The sequence below is a fragment of the Oryctolagus cuniculus genome, chromosome 15 (assembly GCF_964237555.1).
Source record: "Oryctolagus cuniculus chromosome 15, mOryCun1.1, whole genome shotgun sequence".
NCBI lineage: Eukaryota > Metazoa > Chordata > Mammalia > Lagomorpha > Leporidae > Oryctolagus > Oryctolagus cuniculus.
Window position 1 is genome coordinate 24,429,990 of NC_091446.1, and position 16,093 is coordinate 24,446,082.

The 16,093-nt window shown below is 39.5% G+C and overlaps 1 long non-coding RNA gene across 4 annotated transcripts in view; it reads left to right on the forward strand.

The window, feature by feature from the left end:
• The first annotated feature begins 202 nt into the window (after positions 1 to 202).
• Positions 203 to 16,093, forward strand: part of LOC127484237 (uncharacterized) — a 112,595-nt gene continuing 96,704 nt past the window's right edge. For 3 of the 4 annotated variants that reach the window (XR_007911104.2, XR_007911105.2, XR_007911108.2), the window contains exons 1-2: positions 203 to 445; positions 3,699 to 3,962. This is a non-coding gene — a long non-coding RNA (uncharacterized lncRNA). The remainder of the gene's footprint in view (positions 446 to 3,698; positions 3,963 to 16,093) is intronic. The other variant, XR_007911106.2, reaches the window with a different exon arrangement.

Below are 16,093 nucleotides of genomic sequence, written 5' to 3' on the forward strand. Positions count from 1 at the left end.
TCAAACCCATCTCCTACCCTGGAGCTTCCAATTCAGTAAGCCCATGATCACTCTCCCAGGTACCGCAGCCTCAGTTTTACTAAATGTTTTCCACTGTAGGTTATGACCCTGTGTTGAAAGCTTCTATATGACCCCCTCATTAAAGTTTCTAATGTATGTTTCCTGTCTGCTACTAAGCAACTGAGCCAACATCTCACTTAAGGATCCTAATTTCTCTGTTAGATCACATAAGTAATAGTAGGTGCTGAAATAAGTAACCTGAAATCTCCTCAGAAGAACACATGACATCACAGTGCATTGCTGACATCACAGTGCATTGCTGACATCACGGTGCATTGCTGGTCAGGAGGCAAGTACAGTCTGCTTCACTCAACTCATTCAGACCCCTGGGTTCCTCGGAACTGGAACTCCAGCACTTTCAACGTGTGCTTTCCTAGTGGTCCTGGTAGGCTTCTGATTTCTAATGTGTGTGTGAGGGGAGGGTGGGTAGAAAAGCTGGAGGTGGTAAAGCTGCCTGTAACTGCCATGTGTGGGAAGTGGCAGGTGACTGCGATATTCCATAGTTCCCTAGGCAAGCACCATGCCTATCATCCTTCCTGAATTCAAGGGGCTGAGGAAAATGGTTTAGTTGTGGGAGTAAATGGGGTGATGACCATTTAGCTAGTTTCTGCAACAAATTTTAAACATGAGTTTTAAGTGATTTCCAGAAGCAGAGTAGTTTGGGGTATCTAGACCCATAGCTAATTAGCAAAATGTATTTTAATTTTCATTATTCTCTAAGTAATCTGAAATTAGTTTACATTCCCACATGATCTAATGGTTTGATAAGAGATTTTTCTCCTTATTCTACAGATGATATTTTCTTTCATTTTTATTAATTGCTATTTTTATGTCAGCCTGAGAAAAGAAAATGGCCTATACAATTTATGTTATTTAGAACTTAATGAGGCTTATGTTTGGCCTAATATATAGTCATTAAAAACTAAATGCTACAAGAACAGTTGAAAATAAGTTAAATAAGAAAATGGGAGACTTAAAAACTTCCAATTACTTCCATTTCACTCAGATTCAACCTCTCTGCTCTGAATGATACCCGTCTACCTCCCACCCACTTTCCTCCCATGGATCTGGGTTGCTCAGCCACGCTGGCCTCCTGTCCGTTGCTGCCCTCTCTGTTGGCATCTGCTCTCCTGGCAGATGTGTGTGGACCTCCCCTTTGCTTGTAATTTGCTCTGGTTCATATGTCCCTCTTCCTAGAGCATTTCATAGGCCACCCCAACCACATGCATAATACATTACCTTCTTATATGCTGTCCATAGAATTCCTCATGATCTGAAATAGTTAACATATGCTGTCCATAGAATTCCTCATGATCTGAAATAGTTAACTTTACATTACCTGTGCTCCTCATCATATAATTTCATCCTACTGCTTACAAAAACACTGAGAATATAAAAAGCCAGTAAATAAATCCATGTTGAATATAGATACATTATTGAATATAAATAGATATGATCTTGCAGTTTCTTATCCAAGCTTAACCTCTGATACAGAGGTTATGAAGGCGATTCATTCAACGATTGCTATTATTCTTCCTCCCTCCCTTGGCCCTTTTCTTCCCTATCTCTCCTATCCCCCTCCCTCTCTTTGGCCATGCCCTCTTCCCCTTATTTGGGGAGGTTTGTTCTATTAAGGTAAGATGTGCATTCAAAAATTCATTTCTCAATATAAATCTTTTTTCCAGGAATTGGTAAACAATTTTTCTTTATTCCTATTTATGGTGTTATTTCCACCTTTTATCTTCTACTGTGTCTTTGATTTTTATTTTGATAAAACAATGGCTAGAAATGTCTCTTAGAGCATCAGTTACCAGACTTACCAACTCTAACCGAGGTTTCCCTGTGCCCTATCCTTCAAACAATGTTTTAAAAATAAACAACAATCTATCTAAGATCCCAGTGACAAATTGACACTTTCATGCAAATCCACTTTTCCAGGGTCTTTTCAGCATTCATTTGCATAGACTTGCTATGCCTGTAACAAATCGGTCTTAATCTCTCTATAGAAGCTGACACTCAAGAATGCACTTTTGGTGGAGTGACACAGAGTTTGCCTATTGTAGGAACGATTTGATTCTCATTAAAACCCACTTTTAATTGCAACTTATATACCCTCAAGTATCTCTCTAATTAGCTCAAACTAATAATGCTTCATTCTTAATTAAATTAACATCACACTAGGGCCAGCTCATTTTGGACAGTGCACGCCAGAGGAAAGGGACAACTCTAGTAAGTGGCTCCCTCATGGAGGCGAGGGGGTGGGGCAAAGCCTTTTTCCAGTGAAGAAAATGAAAACCGATTTACACTGCGAGATGCATTTCATAAACACATCTCAGGAAGCAGGGCTGGGCCCCGGGGAAATGTCCCCTGATTCAGGTCCCTAAGGAAAACGGCAGGATTCTTTCCAGGATGCTCTGTGTGGAAGGAGCAGAGTACCTCCTTCAAGCTGATGTTCGTTTGGAATGAAAACTGCCAGAGTGGTTTATGCACATCCTGCCCTGTGTCCTGGTTGGTCTTGATTACTCTGTTCAAGGTAGAGTCTCTTAAATTCTGGGCCAAGTACAAGACACAAGCCTCCATGTTTGACTCAAAAGAAGAAGCCTAACTAAAGGAAGCATTGGGGATTCATGGAGGATTCTTAGAGAACTGTTTTGTTTTGTTTGACATTAGCTCTGTTCAGAAAAAATGATTTTTTCTGGTGTCTATCCTCTTGAAAGTTATTAATGAAGGCTTATAACAGTTTCAAGGATTGTTGACCATGATTTTTGAGTGACAATGGTTAGTAGGCGTGTAATTTAGATTTGAATGAGATAAGTTGTTTTTTATAAAACTAATAATGCTGGGAGCCAGTGCTGTGGCACAGCGGGTTAAAGCCCTCGCCTGAAGCACCAGCATCCCATATGGGCACTGGGTCTAGTCCAGGCTGCTCCTTTTCCGATCCAGCTCTCTGCTATGGCCTGGGAAAGCAGTAGAAGATGGCCCAAGTCCTTGGGCCCCTGTACCCACATGGGAGACCCAGAAGAAGCTCCTAGCTCCTGGCTTCGGATCATCACAGCTCCGGCCGTTGCGGCCATCTGGAGAGTGAACCATCGAACAGAAGACCTCTCTCTCTCTCTCTGTCTCTACCTCTTTCTGTAACTCTGTCTTTCAAATAAATAAAATAAATCTTTAAAAAAAACTAATAATGCTTACCAAATTTCAGCCCCAGTGCTAGGCATTTTAAGTTCTTGAACCCCTAACTCACCCTGCAGAATCTATAGGAGTACATGTTATTTCCACCTCCATTTTATACATAAGATAACTGCAGTTTAGGAAGGTAAAGTAATTTTCCCAGGTATATATTTTTAGTCAGTTGAGGCTCGAGAGTCAGAAAACAGGCAGCAAAACTCCAGGAACCATGTTTTAAAATAATTCTGTGAGAGGGTGGGTGGGTGGATAAACGGGAGGATGGATGCATGCAGGGAGGGATGGGTGAATGAACAGATGCCTAGGTGACGTGTGACAACTAAATGCATGCACTCTGAAGTATTAGGTGGTGTCTGACAAACGTAGGGAACTCAAGTGTATTTAAAAACTGGATTCTAAGTTGATTTTTAGTGATTTTCTTAAAAAAGATTTTTTTTTTTTTAATCTCAAAGGCCCTGATTGCAAGTCTGTCTTCTACACAGTCTCTGAACTTCCTGGGTGCTGTTGGGCAGTGTAATCCTCCACTAGGAGGCAGGCCTGAGTACATGCGGACTCGCCTGTTCTAACTGAGCAGAGTGGGCATTTGATGCTGCTCCTCTGTCAACACCATCTGAGTACCAAATTAATGATGCACATTATTTCCTTCCCTCTCATTCGGAGCAAGGACAGCGTACGACCCAATCCTCAGAGCAAAACACCCTTCAGCTTACTTACAGGTAATTGTATTGCTTATAAGGCTAGGCCTTGTTAAAATACTGCATGCTTGCAAAATCTTCTAATAATTGCTACAAATATTCACCAGAGGGGGAATGTTTATTCACTTGCTAAATTTCTAATACTGTTCTCTGTAATGGTAATATTTTGCTAGTCTCTTACATTTAATTTGGCATTTGTCCAATTGTAAATTTATGCTTTTAAGGAAACAGTGCAGAGTTTGAATGTTTAGCATCCCATTCATGTCATTTATTCTAGATTTAATACCTATCAGCCTGTTGGTTGTGTTGTTTTCTAATGAGAATTTTAGAAAATGCTTTGGAGACTCATTACAATTTGAGCTTCTTTCTTTCCATTCAAATGAGCCCCATTTTACATACAGCAATTTTTGCCACTGAATGAGGTGGTTCCAGAGAATACAGGTTTTTCTCAGTCCCAGGAGTCTTTCAGGGTTCATGGAAAATGTGTATTACAAATGCAAGATTTCAAAAGTTTCATACACTGAAAGAAAGTTGTATTTTAATTTCATTTCCCACAAACATTTTGGAGTACCCTTGAAGAGCCCAAGTACCAGTGGACCTGACAATACCAGTCATACGTCTGACATTAAAGCTCACCCTTCTAATCGGTGAAACCTTTCCCCAATTTCTTTATCTTTGTAGACTTTCTACCTCTCTGTAATTAAGAGGAACATTGATATGATTATGATGAATACTGATGTAATCATATATGTAATTGTAATATATGTATATGAGAGTGTCACGATCCCTGTGTTGAAACTGAGATTCACAAATGTCAGACAACTTCTCAGTTATTCTCCAGACTGAAACTTGGGGTCTATATTCAAATGTATATCCTCCACTCAAAAGCTCCCCGTTCTATTTGTGTATCCCTGAAGGCACACTAATACCTTCATCATTCTTCTCCTTTACCCAAATGCACACATTCCATATGTGAGCAGATGTTACTATTAAAAACTTCTCAGAGGCTTTCAACCCTGTGGTTTTATTTTCACCTATAGGACCTTACAGAATAATTTTCAATTATCTTTTATATCAACTATTTCAATTATTTGGATATAGATTAAATGGCATAATTTCTTTCTCTGCTATTACAAAATAAAACTTGGCTAATTGCTTTACCCAAGACCTTGAACATCATTTAGTTTGAACAGATGTCATGTCCATCTTTTTTGGTCACATTCTACTTATTTGCATGTTCCTATTTCTAGACCCTCTGTTCCTGTTAATACTACACAACATGGATTTGTTTTTTTTTTGCTTGATTTGGCAGCCACATGACAAGGTTAACTCATGTCCCTTTTACTATGGGCTAAGTTTCCTAAGTTACTCTCACATGTGTTGTCCATGAGGCACTTCTACCTTGCATTTGTACAGAGTGGAAAATACTTTGATTCAGATGTTTCCTATGTGTCATTTCAGACACTCCCTCCAGACACTGCTGAGTACATCAACTCATTCCCCTGCCATCTGGCTCTTGCCTCCCACATCAGGGTTTATTGATTGCAGGAATGGGGAGCTTCAAGATTTAACTTGAATTTCTGTTAGTGCAAATCAGAAATGTGGGAGGAGTGAATGGCTTTTCAAGCCATTTCTGACCAATAGGATGCAAGGGATGATGGATAGTTAAACCCACACCCAAGACAAGCTGTTTGAGACTCAGTTTATGCATTTATGAATCTCAAACAGCAGCCACGAGTCATTGTCCGTCATGCCAGCTCAGGGAACACGTTTCTGTTGGCCTTCCTTTCTTCCCTATTTCCCTCTTTATTCTTCATTCTTTCTTCTCTTTGACTTTATTTCTTATAGTGTAATTGTATGTAAGTCTTGATGTCATGTGCTGTTTTATGGGACAGATCATTAGCATCTATCTCCTAAGTTCACTCTATATTTTTCATTTGAATTATTAAATTCATAAGAGGTTCTAGTTATTTCATCCAAAATGTTGGTTCTTCTCACCTTCATGTTTTTGACTGGGTAATAATTTTCAGATACCTGAAAAGCCATGGACCAAAATGATACTAACTGGAAAATATATAGTTTGGGGGCCAGTACTGTGACATAGTAGGTTAACATCCACCTGTGGTGCTGGCATCCCATATGGCACCAGTTTGAGTCCTGGCTGTTCCACTTTTGATCCAGCTCCCTGCTAATGTGCCTGGGAAAGCAGTGGAAGATGGCCCAAGTGCTTGGGCCCCTGTCCCTGTGTAGGAGACCCAGAAGAAGCTTCTGGCTTCAAATTGGTCCAGCTCCAGCCATTGCTGCCATTTGGAGAGTGAACCAGCAGATGGCAGACCTCTCTGTCTGTAACTCTGCCTTTCAAGTAAGTAAATAAATCTTTATAAAAATACATAGTTGGGGCCGGCGCCGTTACTCACGTGGCTAATCCTCTGCCTGCGGTGCCGGCACCCCGGGTTCTAGTCCAGGTTGGGGCACCAGGTACCAGTCCCAGTTGCTTCTCTTCCAATCTAGCTCTCTGCTGTGGCCTGGGAGGGCAGCAGAGGAAGGCCCAGGTGCCTGGGTCCCTGCGCCCACATGGGAGACTGGGAGGAAGCACCTGGCTCCTGGGTTCGGGTCGGTGCAGCGCCGGCCATGTCAACCATTAGGGGAGTGAACCAATGGAAGGAAGACCTTTCTCTCTGTCTCTCTCATTGTCTATAACTCCACCTGTAAAATAAAAAATTATAATAAAAAATACATAGTTGGTCAATTCTTTTTAATGTCTAGATGACTTCCAAACCAAACAAGTCCTTTCTGGTACAGGAGAGTAAGAAAATAGCTCAGTAGACTTGGGCTTATACTGGGTGAGGGAAAAAAGAAATACCATTTTCTCTCCAAAGTTTCTCTCCAAATTTCAGTAGGCAAATATAGCAGGATTCAAACACATATTATCCTGTGATAGGTGTCACTTTCCATTCTTCTTTGGAAGTTACACTTGGCAATCTGTATCAATTTCCAGGATCTAATCTGATTTTAGTGAAAAAATTTTGTCACCAATGCTTATTTTTAAATTGTAGAAAATTTATATGATTATAGGCTGCTGACTTCTGTTAAAATTAAGCCTTACAACTTATTAAACATGACCATATGCTTAAATAATGTGGTGGGAAGGAGTATTAGCTATTTCCCAATTCTTGTTGACCACTTAACACTTTTCGAAAGAGGAAGATGAGGCCCAGGGGGCTAGAAGAGCCTCTGCTAGGCCACCTGGTAAAGAAGCTGCTTAGCATGGATCCAATTCCTAAGTCCAAGGGTTTGTCACAAAGCTAGTGTCTGGGCTGGATAAGAGTAAAGGCTTCAGGTTCTAGTCTCGGGAATTTCCAGTGGGCATAGTCCATTAAACTAGGGAAATGAGGCTGAGAAGAAAACACAGCATTAAAACATGGTGCAGGTGCTGTAGCAGTTGTCTCTTTCTTACCCTTGAATACAAGATTCCTCTCTTACCCTCATATACCGCAATCCACTTCACCCCATTTTCAATGACTGCAGTTCAAGATTATTTTCTGAGTCTGAGAATTCTCATTTTCCTTATCCCTAAACCATAGGCCAGAAGATTCTCACCCTCTGACCTAACTCCTAATTGGTCACCCTACCTCTGCCTATTGCATCACTAACGTGTGGTATCCACATAGCAGTTGTTGGTATCTTTCCAAAATATAAATCTCACCATGGCCATTTCTTTGCTCCAAATGTCATGAAAGCTTCATATCAAAATTCAAAGATGGCCTCCAACTCTCTGCATTGTATCTGACCCACCATTACATTTTCTATCTTCTTTCTAGAACTTTCTCCTCAGTCATTTGACAGTATCCAGGATGGACACTTAGAATCCCCCAAAAGGGCCAGTGTTGTTCACACATTTTATCCTCTCTACCCAGAATATTCCTGTCAAATTTTGTATGATTCTCTCTTCCATATTCTATTCTCTGCTCATGCCCCCTCCCAAGAGTCCTTTCCTTACCAGCTAACACCTCCTCCTCCCAACCTGTCCTCTCATTCTTCCTTTATAGAAGTGTCCACTCCTTAAGTTTTATTATGAAAGAGTTAAATGGACAAATTTTTTGCCCTGCTCGCAAGAATGTAAGCTTTGTGAAGTCAGGCAAAGTATATTACTCATCTCATTATCTGCAGTACCTCAAGCAGTGCCTAGAACAGAGATGGTGATGAATAAATGTTTATTAAATAGATGAATGCATGAGGCTATAAATCTTTACAGTGAAGGAGTCATTTTCTGCAAACATGTGCCATCATGATTTTATTTCCCATTCCCCCACAGTTATCAAGTTAACTACTAAGCAATTCACCATTAATGGAGAGTCCATAAGAAAGCCTCCAATTCAAGCTGTTAGCACGCAATGAATTATCCTGTACATTAGAATGCTTGGAACCTGAATGTCAAAGCTATTTGGTGGCAAGTTATTTACAGCTTTCAGACCACAGAGATAGTTGTATTCAAATGGTCTCATAATAGAAGAGTTCCTCAATGATCAATTGTTAATTTTATTACTTTATAATCTGTAGGCAATATCTAATTAGGCCCCTGGGGATCCATGGCTGGGAGCGAGGCAACTGAAAGCCTTGGAGGCTGACATCATCATGAGTGTCTTTAGTGCATGAATGAGACTTTGTATTCAAAGAGCAATCTTGCTTTTCCCTTTCAGATCTGCTGTGCCTCACTTATGAATTTACAGTAATTGTCCCGTGTATATAATATCTATTTTTAAATTTTATTTACCTTATACAAGTTTTGTGTATTTCATATATACAGATAATAGGAACATTGGGATACTTCCCACCCACACTCCAGCCCTTCTTGCTCTTCCCTCTCCCATTCCCACTCTTAATTTTTACAAAGATCTATTTTCAGTTTACTTAATGATTGTATAGTTAACTCTACACTAAGTAAAAGAGTACAACAAACAGTATGAAGGAAAACAACACTGCTCCTTAATGGAAGAGACAAGGGCTGTAAACAATCATAGAATCTTAAAATGCCCATTTCACTACAATACATTCCATTCTAGATAGTCTATTAGTTACCTCGAATTGGAGAAAACATGTGATATCTGTGTTGTTGGGACTAGCTTATTTCACTAAGTATAATGGTTTCCGGTTGCATCCATCTGTTGCAAAACACAGGATTTCATTTTTTTTACAGCATATAATATCTGTATATACTTCTTACCTAATTTAAAGAGTTAAGAGTTTATACTTAATGTGTTAAGTGATTCTTAAAAAGATTGCAAAATGGACATTTCATTACGTCCTGTCAGGGATGTGGAGTTCTCAGGGAACGGGAGAACTGTAAAGGCACAATGGTATTGTGCTGTTGATCATTGGAATCAGCTAAAAGTAAATTCAAGTCCAAGCCCTGTACCTTTCTAACTGTACATTTTGGTGCATCTTAGTGAACTTGTTTTAAATTCATTTGCAATTATCTGTAATATTATGATGGTATTAATACTCAGTTCATAAAGTATTGTGATGACCAGAAGGAGATAATGCATTAAAGCAATTAGTATGATGGCTGGCACATTGAAACTACTTTTTCTATATTACTCTCTATTACTATAATTTTTGTACATTTTAAGCATTAAGCAATAGGTATTTATTGAAGTATATTCTACATTAATATCATGTCTGTCAGATATGAGATAAAACTTTGCTTCTGTCTTCTATGAGGTTATCATCACTTTGATGAAAGAGTCTATATACCCCAAATGAAATGTACTTTCTACAAACTATAAACATGTTTTTATGAAATGTGTGAACAATGTGGAGTAAAGAGAATACTTTTAGGCTACGACTCATAAAAGAGGATGACACTCATGGAGCATTGACACAAAGTTAAGATTTGGAAAGTTAGAAATGGAAATAAGAATAATTTTTTAACTGAAGAATCTCTTTATTTTAAGCTTTCATTATCTGAGATCATTGCTGTTTACCTTTTGTGGTTTCCACTGAATACAGGCCCCCTAGAGACTTCTACTTTGGAAATACTTTGTTAACTTCACTCTGGTTTCTGAGAATAAGGCCGTTATTCTAATTCAAGGACTTTATAACAATGTACCTAATATCTTATTTTTGTATATCTGAAGATTTAAGTGTCCCTTATACTTAGCTTTTGTTCCTTTGCAATATAATTATACTACAAAGTATAGTATAGTTAGCTTTTGTTCCTTTGTCATATAATAGTTATTTGAATGGAGGAAGTGATTTAAAAGCATTAGAACCATGAATAAGTAAGCTTTTCCTTCAAGGAGAAAATAGCCCTACTTGTAGACCACATAGAAATAAAAAGATTAGTGATTCGATGTTTCCTCCTTACATTTCTCCTGTATGCATGTATTTGCTAGTTAACACAAATTACACTGCATTATGGTTGCTACATATTTTAATAAAAAAGTGGGACTCTAATACAAAATGACTGCTCTATACAGAAAATGGAACATTTTGCTGGGCTTTTATGGGGTGTGACCTCATTCCTTTATTAATAATGCACTTTGTGAGTTTTCTTTCATTCATTGATCTCACAAGAGTTTTTCTAACATTAACTAATTGATCCTTCTGTCATCCCCCTGAAAAGGTAAGAAATTTTTTAAAAAGCTCAGTCTAGGGGACATTGTTGTCATGCAGCAGGTTAAAGCCCCCGGCATGCAGGGCCCACATCCAGTAAGGGTGCTGGTTTGAGTGCCGGCTGCCCCACTTCCAATCCAGCTCCCTGCTAATGTGCCAGGGAAAGCAGTGGAGCATGGCACAAGTGCTTGGGTCCCTGCCCCGAAATGGGAAACCCAGAAGAAACTCCTGGCTCTGGATCAGCTCAGCTTCAACCATTGCGGCCATCTGGGAAGTGAACCAACAGATAGAAGGCCACCCTCTGTCTCTACTCTCTCTGTAACTCTATCTTTCAAATAAAAAATTTAAAAAAAAATCCGACTGTAACATCTTGAAACTCAAGGCAAAAAAAAAAAAAAAAACAAAAAACAAAAAACAAAAACAAACAAACAAAAAAAACCTGTATGAAAGTACTTAATGAATATGTGGTTCTAGCTGACAATGAGAGCTGACTTATAAAGGTAAAGAGAGGACTCAACTTTCCTGGCATAGACAATTCCATTTTTATAAGCTATCTGACTACTTTCTCTACGTATGCTTCTTTCTCAACTCCATTCCCATCTGTTTGAAATGCACAGTGCCAAACCAGGCATTGGTCAGATGCTTGGTGCTGGCCTTAGGAAATGTGTACTTTCTAGGCTGTCTGGGTCCCCCTGCCATGTTGCATCTGTTTTGCCAGATGTCTCAGCTCTGGGTCCACTGGTATGCCAGCTGTGTTGATGCATGTCTATCTACAGCATATCTGCTGCTGTGTAATGCCAAGCAAAAAGGTAAACTGTAGAACTATAAATGTGTGCATGTGTGTATGGGTGTGTGGGTGCGTGTGTGGGGGGGTGTATGTGTTGCAATGGTGGCTGGCAGATACTGAGAACACAACAATCATGATGCACTAATGTAGCACTGTCCCCTCTGGTTTTCTATGGTGGTATTTGCTGCATGCTGCAGCTGGGGAACATAGACAACTTTAGCTGTCAAAATGGGTACCGCAAAATATATAGCTTCTAGAATCAAATGGCATTCACCCTCAGAAGTCTGAATCCCAAAGTTAAAAGGACCACATCTCAGGGTAGATGTTGTGGTGCAGTGAGTTACACTACCCACTGGGAACACTTGCATCCCATATCTGAGTACCTGGGATCAAGTCTGGCCTTCTCTTCCAATCCAGCTTCCTGCTGCCATACCTGGGAAGGAGCAGATGATAGACTAAGTGCTTGGGTTTGTGCCACCCACTCGGAAGACTTGGATGCACTTCTTGCCTCCTGGTTTCAGCCTGGCCCAACGCTGACTGTTTCAAACATTTAACAAGGGAATCAGCTGATGGAAGATCTCTGGCTCTTTTTCTCTCATTTTCTGTCGCTTAAACTTTCAAATAATATAAATAAATAAAACTTTTTTAGAAAAGAACTACACCTCTTCCAAACAGAAACAGCAATAAAGCATATTGAAGCTCTCCTTAATGATTTTTTCGTGTCTTCATTCATTCACTTATTCAATATAAATCTATCGAGTACCTAAAAGGTATCGGGCCCTTAATAGTAAAGGAATAAATGGCTACAGAGAAACAATACTTGGCTTCCACATGGATGACCAAAATGCAAACGTGGGAGAGCTGAGTGATCATACAAGGCGGTCAAGGTCCAAGGGAGAGTGTTTTGTGAGTTCCCAGGCAAAGGGGAGAAGGGTTTGATGGGAGGGTCAAGTCCAGTATACCTGACTGGGAAAAAAACAGGGAAAGTATTCTGGGCACAGAGGAATAGCTCCAGAAATACCATGGAGAAAGACAGAGATCTGTGTTAAATTGTCTTCACCTTAACTTACTTTAAATAATTGTGCATAGATAGTGAAACTTGTGTGTGCACTGTTTAATTCTAGTGTCTACCCTAGGGTCACTTAGATAAAACATGAACAACTCTAATTGGAAAGCTATACTCCAAGGTGTGCCAAGAGCATTTAGTTGGAAAATTAAATGCCCCAAGAAGGAACTGACACAAGTGGTCATCAAAATAGGTCATAATTTTTTGCCCGTTTACGATTGTGTTTGTATACCCAGAACTAGTTTTACATCTTTTTCTTCATTTTAACATACATACATGATAGGAGACATACAGCCTTCCCAACCCCAGTCCCAAAACGGAAGTTTTGCTATAGCTGTGGAGAGAACATGATATTGGTTCACAGGATATTGGCTTAACCAGGTTCTCTAGTTGGAATAATGTACAGTAGTCTAGTTCAAAGTCAATAACCAGAGGATGGGAACACGATCCATAAAGTATAAAAGCACAGCTCAGAATCATAGTTTATAGCTATTGACACTCATTCAAGATAATGAAGCAACCCTCACTGATTTGGCAGAGACAGCACACAATCCTGTCTTTCTCTGCACAGTCCACCTGGTGTGAATAGCGGGCATAAACTTTTTATACCATCCAGAATCTTAAATGCACTCTCTTCATGATGACAGGTTATCTTTTGGCAATCATGGCCGGTGTCCTGACATTTAGAAGAGAAATTGACATATTTTTGAAACAATAATTGTGCCCTCTTCCTTTTGATTCCTACCAACAGATGGTGTTTTTAAGAGATTGGAGCTAAATGCGAGTTTTCCATGCAGCCCTTCCATTTAAACGTTACTAACCTCTTATTCTTAAAGACTAAAATTTCAGATAAAGACCACAAGTGTTTCCAGCTGTATTTATAAGGTTAGATAAGCTAAACTCTGCCATTGGACATATCTATCCTAGCTCATCAGTCTTTGGCTTCTGATTGTTTCACTATTTCCCTCTCCTCCTTTTATTGGGGCTTTTTTTTTAAATTCTAGGAAATAAGTGCAGAGCCTGAATTCAGCTGAAATACTTCCCCATCAACTTTTCCAATCATTCTCGCCTTTCTTGAAGAGTTCCGTGGGCATGCATTGCTAATTTCAACTGTAGGAGGAATATTTAAATGAGTGAATATATGAGAAACTGGTCTTAAGTAATGTAAATCAGTTCCTTTTCTTTGTATTTTGTGCCCTCCATGTAGCTTTTGAAATTGTGGCTCTTTTTCAAGTGCCAAATCATAGTACACATTTACAAGACATTTTGTAAGGACATTATCTATATGTTTATGATCACTGTCCTTTTGAAGACAATGGCGAGTGTTAACCATTTGACAAAAGACCTGTTGAAAATGTCAGAACAGGTTCAGTTAAGGGACAATCATGAAGAATTCCGTGTATGTGGCATACATCCTTAGAAAATGTCATCTAAAAAAATCCCCAAGTCACAGAATAGGAACAGATCTAACCCAGTTGTTGATTCCATTCTTAAAATGTTAATCTCTGAACAGTGGCTAATGTGCATAATAAATGTCTTTTTAAATGTGACAATTTGACAATTATTCTGTTCTACATGGAAATGGCAGTGGAAAGGAATATTAATAGACCTAAAGCTTTAAGTATCAGAAATGTTTAGGAGAAGGGTAAGTTGGAAGAAACAGTATATTCACCTATTTTCTATTACTATAATGAAATACCTGAGGCCAGGTACATAGAAAAGAGTTTAACTCACAGTTTTGGAGACACAAAGTAGAAACAGCATGGCACCCACTGTGGCTGGGCTCTCTTGGTTGTGTCATTTCATGGTGTATAACATTATGGCAGGAACACCTGTGGGGGGGGGGATCGAATTACAATGCATGAAGCCAGAAATAGGCTAGGGTGCAGGTGTAACAACATATATCTCACTCCCAGCAAAACTAACAAGGCATCTCAAGAGCACCACCTCTCTCTTCAAAGGGTGATATCCTCGATATCTCCCACTAGGCTCCACCTTGTAAAAGTCCCACCACTTGTTAACATGGTTTCACTGAGGACCAAAACACAAATCTTGGGAGATGCACTTGAATTATATCCTAACCATATTACGCAGGATGTAGATTAGGAGACTAGCATCCCACCATCATAGAGCCTTAGTCTTCTCATTTTAAAGGAAGAATCATAATACCCAACTTACAAGGTTAATATGAGAACAAAATCAGATGAAAATGTACAGATTGGCACATTCTCAACATCTATTCTAAATGTTTTCCAGCAGACATGCTATATCCCAGAGGTGGAAAATCCAAAGACTTTATGTCAGAGACACCCTTGTAGTTAAACTTGCAGATATGACCTGCAGGCAATCTACCATATGGGCACAACTGCATGAAGTTTAGAAGAAAGAAGCAAGCAATGGGCATCATTAACTACACAGGAGGAGAGACTTTGTACTTCTGAGGACAAGGGGCAAAGGCCCTTGGTGTTAATGGCACATACGGGGAAAGCTCTAGTCATCTGGCCAGAGCATCACAGGCTCCATTCAGAAGCCTAGGTGGGGGGTGCCTGGGTTTTTCCCAGAACCTATTTCTCCTAGTTGTTCTTCCTTTCTGTGTGTCATTCACACATAATCCCCTAATCTTCCTGGAAAGTTAGAGGCTACTTAATATCCCTAACAAATCCTTTCCTGTTTAAACTTAAAGGAATTAATTATGAGAACTGCACAGAAGGCCCCTGAGACCATATCTGAGAACTATGTTAAAATTGAGAGACCCATGAGCTATGTTTGCAGGAAAGAATCATACTATAATTGCATTTATTTATTTCAAAAGACACCAGCATTGTCTTAAAACTAACTCTCAGATTCAGATTGCTTGGCATCGAACTCTTTACTGTGCCTCAGCACAGGTGTTTCAAAGCTAAGGTTTTTAATTTTTGCACAGAGATTGCATTAGAATGCTCACCAGATATATCTGCCAGTGAATTTATGAGGCACAACGACTGTCTTTTTCAGTTGCACTTTTTTGGAAAGGATGTCCACCCTCATCTACCCCAATTCAGAGTAGCAGGAAAGTTTGATGTTTGTGTCAAGAGAAATAGGCACATGTAACATATTCAAAAGCACCAATATGAAAGAATGATATAACTAGAACACACTGGTATCCCAATATATAATCTCAAAGAAGTTGATTATTCAAGACTTTGATAACAAAATAGAGACTCAGAAAAGACAAAAGTGAGATTATTGGTTTTTTGTAACTGGGAAACAACACCTGGCTCTGGCACAGCTGGGTGTAGGAACTCAGGGCTGACTTTCATTCCTCTGATTTTGTGTTTGCTGATCCCAATATCCCAACAACTTGCAGAGAAGGTCACATCTGCCAGTCCTTATCCATATACTCCCAACAACACAAAAGGTGCGGTGCCTTTTCTGAAGCTCACTACAGAAACACTTGGGAAAGTACTGATTGCAAACTTGAAGCCCATTCTCACTCCTACAACAATTCTATGGTCTGGGTGCGGATTATGCCAGACCGGATTTGTGCCCCTAAGTACCAACAAGTTTGGGAACTATAATTGGAAATCCCAACAATGTGATTGGCAAAGGAGAGAAGAAATTCCCCAGAGAATGTTCAGGTACAAGATAGAAAAAAAATCAATAACAACAAGGTCTACTTTGAGGTATTCCTTGATTTAAAAGAAC